We start from the raw sequence: 6,433 nt of genomic DNA on the forward strand, positions 1-6,433 counted from the left end.
TCCCTCACAGCTGCACTGTTCCTTGTCTCCTAAGTCAGGAAGGAGATTCCTCCCCATTCTGAGTGATGGCTTGGTGTGGGGAAAACCCATAGCCCCACAGAGCCCTCTGAGTGATTGCACAGTCACACACAAGCACACCCTCCTGACTCTCCATGAGAGATTTTGGTCAAAAGTTTAGCACCAGCAGACAAAAAGGGTGAAATAATGTGCTGTGAGGTGAATGGAAATGTACGGTAAAACTATCAGAGCTGTTCAAAAGCGAGAGCAAAATATTGTCAGCCCAAGCTGAAGGTTCACCCAGCTGCTCAGAAGTTCTACCTGGAACCTAATCCTCCCTTGGATTTTGTAACTTGCATCTAAGACAGCAAGCAAACACCAGCCTAAGCACACAACCACCCAGAGTCATGGAAAAGCAACCACGGGGGAAACTTACCTTGCAACTGCTCTGCCCGTCTTTGGTCTGCTCAGGGGCTGGCCGAGGAAGCTGGAGGGAGAAGGAGCAGGCAAAGGAGAAGGATCCTTTGGTATTTCTCCAGTCAGATCCTAAAGATTGGTGAGGAAGGCTGGAGACTCCCCCTTAAAGCTGAACTCCACCTTACCCCAGCATCACATGATGGTGCTCTACGGAGTAGATCCTGAAAACCACATTGCAAGCACATCACCTTTAAACTGCACATCTGGGGGTGGGTTGCCTAGTAATTCCGAAAGAAATGCAATTAAATATTTAAACAAAAGAGGGGGGCTGGGGGCAGAGCGCTGGGAAAAGCTCAGGAAGGGAGACAGTTTCAAACCGGTCTGCCTGTTTCATTTTGTCTGCAAGTTATTGCCATCTTGTGGCCAAACTAAAGATGGAAAAAGAAACTGTTAGAAAAGGGACGAGGAAGCGATTTCCAGCATTAGGAGCAAGTTACAAAGTTTGGGTTTGGCTTTTAAAACCAGTACAGCTAGCTTCTGCTGTGCATTTATCATGAATAGCAATGACTGGACCAATAAGAAATGTCAAGTTCCTGAAACACCTTGCTGTCTCACTCACAAAAAGCATTGCCCTGATCTACTTCGATGGACATAAAAGACACAGTAAATTGGGAAGACTGTGAGAAGTGACCCAGATAAACGTAAGAAACACTTTGAAAATGCCTTGAAAAAACCTGCAGACTGTAATAGGAGTTTGTATTTATTGGAAAACAAAATTTCCCTAATTCGTCCAAGGTCCCAGACTGAATTTTCCTGTGTAAGGAGTTGTGTGCTCTCACATTCTTACCCACAGGCATGCATCAATTATATGGCAACACTTGTGTCATGAATAACTCTCAATTGAGAAACCAGGCTAATTATAGCTAAAAAAATTAGTGGCACAGAAACAATGATTGTTTCATTTTTTTCATTTACATTTTTTTCATTTACATTTTCATTTACATTTTTTTTGTAGAAGAAGCCGCACAGGAAGATTTCAGAACCCAGAATAAGGCTGATGTTTGCATTGTATTTACAAGAGCTCGGCCAAACTGCATTGTAATTGCAGTCCCCAATGTAAGAAAGGCAACTGCAGGCACACTGCAAGGCTGCTATAAGCCAGGATCCGTGGTGCTGCTGACCTTTTAAGAGCAGCCAGAAGGAAGGTGCAGGCTGTATATAATGCCTCTCAAGAACTCCAGTCCTATGTAGGTCATTAGCATGCATGCCTTTGAGCAGAGCACAAGTAGGTACGCTCAGGCAGGGATCCAAACTGAAGGTCTCATAAAGAGCATGTTTCTTTCTGAAGCAGTGACACTCTTGGACATGTACAACTGAACCTCTCATTGCTCTGGATGTGGAATGATATATCCACACTGTCCAATAAAGATATTTTTAAGGGCAATAGATGTATTGCTAGGCAGAGTAAAAGCTTTGTTTTTTTGTTTTTTTTTTTTTTTTTAATGCCAGAATGTTCCCACTACTTCCCTGTAATGTTCTTACCCATATGGTCAAGATGGCTATTGAAAAATTAAAATAAGCATTCTGTGATACAAAATTGTTGTACTCTGCCAACAAGTATCCAAGGCAGAGATACATTTTTAAGACCGCTTCAGAATAAGAGACCAGAGTTTACATGGCAAGCTGGGGAGATGCAGGGATGGCTTTTGTGAGAAGAGTACACCCACGTTGACCAGAACCATTTTCATCTGACTCCAAAATGCACCCACAGCTGGCCAGAGCACAGATTCCTCCCCCTCCACTGCCTGTGGTGAGAACTATGGTGACAAAAGTTGCTCCCTGGCAGCTTATTCAAGGACATGGTAGGAGCAGATATCCATGCTGTGTTCCACGGAGAGGAGTCCACACAGGAACAGTCTCTTCCTGAAGGACTGAAACCCATGGGAAGGACCCGTGCTGGAGAAGGGGAGCATCATGAGGAGGGAGGAGTGGCAGAGGAAAAGGGTGATGAACTGACCAGAACTCCCATTCCCTGTCCCCCTGCACGACTCAGAGGGGTGGGATTATAGAGCAGTTGGGAGACAAGAGTGATGTTGAGCCTGGGAAGACAGGGATGTAGGGAGTTGTGAATTTTGCCTTTGTTTCTCACCATCCTAGTCTAGATTTAGATTTAAATAATGTACCACAGAGCCATTCATTTACTAAATGCCATTTTTTCAGAAATGTCTGAATTTTCAGATACATATGATCTTCTTTCTCCTCCACTTTGTCATTAATCATGAGGATCTCCATTTCAGCAGCAAATGAAGTGATTCATAATACTTCACTTTTTAATGGTTGATACACATTTGAATTTCAAACATTGCATAAACATGGGCAAAGCAAACCTCACAATGCCTCTGTTATACCATGCAAATATAATAATTACCTATAAAAGATCAAAAATAGAGCCTACATGTTACTCAGTGATCTGAACTCACAGTGATAACAAATATCCATGAGATTATTCACACTGCAGAGAGATGTCAGGCTTTGAACAGTGTGTGTGTAGAGCAGTGGAAAGCACTGTCTCGGTCCCTGAGTCTCTCAAACATGTGTGCTACATGTAAGTGTATGTACATAAATACACACACACACACACACACACAGACACACACACATATACATATGTGCACACATGCTATAACCCCAGCCTTGCTACAAGCTCTCTGCTTCACCATACTCTTGTGTGTTCACCTCAGATGACTAGATCAGCTGGAGATATATCAGTCTTCTCTGAAGCATTTCACACACATGTGAGCACTAATACATGTGAACACTAAAAAATAATCCCTCTAAATTAATAAACAGATGCTGATTCTTTTCAAACTTTCCATTATAGCTGTATAAAATACATTTTGTGCATCAGATATGCTCTGTAGGAAAATCTGACATTAGCAGGTCCTGGCTATTTTGTGCATCTCCAGTCTCAACACCAAGATGATAGTTTCCATCTGGAGCTCCAAGCTCACAAAGATGTCAAATAGTTCCTCATACCTCTTATTTTATGGATGATGACTGTCAGGACATGAGAACACTGGAGTAGTAAGATAACCATTGTGCTAAAGATTATCCTCTTCCAGGGAATAAATTTTTCAGTACATCAAAGGCACCCTGGATTGGATGACTTTGTTTGTGTGCGTGTGTTTGTTTCTGTGAAGGCATGACATTGCAAAAAGAGAGTAAGTACAATAAAGAGAACACAAGTGTTTCAATTAAGGAAATAGAACAGCTTGAGTAAAAGAATACAGAAATGCTTTGAAGCAAAACCGTTGAGAGGGGAACAAGTTGTTTTTTAAAAAACATATAGAAAAAATAGATGATGTAAATCCATTAAAATCCTTCCTCACTGCAAAACTCAAAAATAGAAAAGATTTCATAAAATGAGGCTGTCACTTTTATTGCAATGTATCTTCGTGTGCTCAGGCAATGCAATCCCTCCCTAAAATTTAAAACCCAGTAAGTGAAAGAACACCAGGAGGGTCATTTGTATCTTCTGTTCTGTATAAAACAAACTGAAGTCACAACTATGGAAATAAATGGAAACACTCTCTGAAGGGTTTTTTTAACTTTATTTTTATTTGGTTTATATTTTAATAATGAACATCAGTGCCATTGAAATACTTGCATTTCACACTACTCAGTTCAGAGATAAGGGAACTCATGGTCCTTGGGGCAAAAGTCTGTCATCAGTAGACTAAATAGGCCTTTTGCATTTGAGTGTCATTTCAATTGCAGCAAATTCTCTCTTTGGCTAAGAACATGTTTATTCTGACATAACTGCATCTGTCACCAAACATAACAATGCTTCATTTGAATGCTAATGTCACAAGCTCAAAAAAGCTGCATGAGTGATTATGGGGTCCATCTCTGCTGACAGTCTTGCTGCTACAGTTCCATTTTCAACAATACATCCAAGCTTACTAATGAAAATCTATCCTGATCACATGAAATATTGCTTAAAGGCTTCTTGAGATATAACCTAAATTATGTCCACCTGGCTAAAATACTAAGTCATGTTTTTTATATGGGCACCCCACTGTGTCCATTCAGGATTCAAACTTCAGTACACTCATACAAAAGCTCTCATCTGGCTTCAGATGAAGCAGAAATAGGTCCTACACATGAACATCCAGATAGGTCAATGTGTTTAACACCAGCCAAAAAAATGTGATGACATGTTAGGAAACAAAACTTACTAATTACAGGCTCACTCCTGGAAGTATTTTATTAGCTAGCCCTCAGGTGTCCTGCCTTTTATTGCACAGACATCTCAACCGTTGCCACCTCCTCAAAAGTCCAAGGCTTGCTGCTTTATGCAAGCTAAGAATCTGTGAAAGTGATGGACCATACAGAAGCCAGACACTAATGGCATTTTTAATAGTGTTTTATTAGAATTTTTCTGGGCATAAAGTGTTTGGGTGAAGAATTTTAACCAACACAAATGCTTTATATGTATCTGACAAAATCTCTCAAATTCTGTAGCAGCTATGTCCTACCACTTACACTGTTCTACCCATGGATAGGTGCTCCACTGGTAGCAGATTTTACAATAACTGTAATAATAGACTTTGTCTCATGGCAAACTTTGATGATTGACTGCATGCTGAGGAATTGGATATTAGGTGCTTTAGACCTTTTGTTTTGTGGCATTTTTCAGTTCTCATGGATTTCCATTAGAGCTTTGAGTCTTCATATCTTCCACAGTTTGCCTTTAGAGGCAAAATTTTCTAAGATATTGGAATGATTCTCCCAAAAGAAAGATACATTTGGGACTGTAGTAAGAAACAGGGCAAAACTAATTTGAATTCATATAGACACAGAGTTTTCTCCTGTATTTTCTGTTATATTCTTCTGACTCAGGAATTCCAGTTTTCTCTCTCTGATGCACTGTTTTTTCCCCAGCTCCTCCAGAGGACGTACCTTTCATCATCACCATCTCTTACTTCCTCAAGGACTCCATTGTGGTTTCAACAATCATATGGTAGCTGGTTTCTAGGGAACCTGTACTATGATCTGCTCTCACTCCTGACATTTAATATCTCTAATGGCCATACCCTTTCTATCTCTAGATTATTGATTTCATTATTCAGTAGTACTACTGGCAAGACAGAGGTACACAGAGGAAAGGAAAAAATTATAATGATCTGAATAGTAATTGTCTCTGATGTGTGCAAGTATCAGTATGTGGTGTTATTTACAGGTCTGTGGGGAATAAAACAAATAATCTCACACCTGCCAATATATTACTGGCTGATGAACCCTTTTAAAATAAGACAATAAAAAAAAAAAAAAGTAGAATATTTTCTTCTTAGGGAGAATTGCTTTGAGGAAGAAATACTTGTCTTACTGACTGCTCCTGCTAAGAAGCACATATTTTCTGAAGGCTCCTTGGGAAACTGTACTAGGTGACCTTAGAAATGGCTTAACATGGCTGTTTGTGCCTTTATGAAGGTACAATGGCATCCCACATAAATCATTCTTGTGCAATATAAGAAACTTTAATTTCCCACTGGGCTCTTCCAGCAAATTTAGACTACTTGTAAGACACACTATCAGTCTGCTGTAGCCAGCAGTTTCCATAGAAAGATGTAATGTCTTTAAAACTTCACTTTTTCCAGGAGAGACCTTCTACTTCAAGCAGTGGGGCCAGCAGTGTGGGGAGCTCTCCTGGAACAAGAGAAGCAGGGAAAGTGTTAATCGCACCCATCCCGTGTTAGAGCCATAGTGAGTTTCTATCTATAGGTCGGAACTTTGCGTGAAAGGCTTCAAAACCATCAGTGTTAGGTGGGAAGATGGTCAAAAATGCTAAGAACAGCTACTCAGGGCTAAAAAGGATTAATTCTGTTCTCCATTGTGACTAACAGGAGAGTTGTGTTAATACGATGAGATGGATTGGCGCGTCACTTCCACCTGGCAGCTCCCTGTGCTCCACTCGCACATGCAGTGATTCACCAGCAGTGGGTGGTGAATTATGCAG

Source organism: Haemorhous mexicanus, chromosome 4, assembly GCF_027477595.1.
Source record: "Haemorhous mexicanus isolate bHaeMex1 chromosome 4, bHaeMex1.pri, whole genome shotgun sequence".
NCBI lineage: Eukaryota > Metazoa > Chordata > Aves > Passeriformes > Fringillidae > Haemorhous > Haemorhous mexicanus.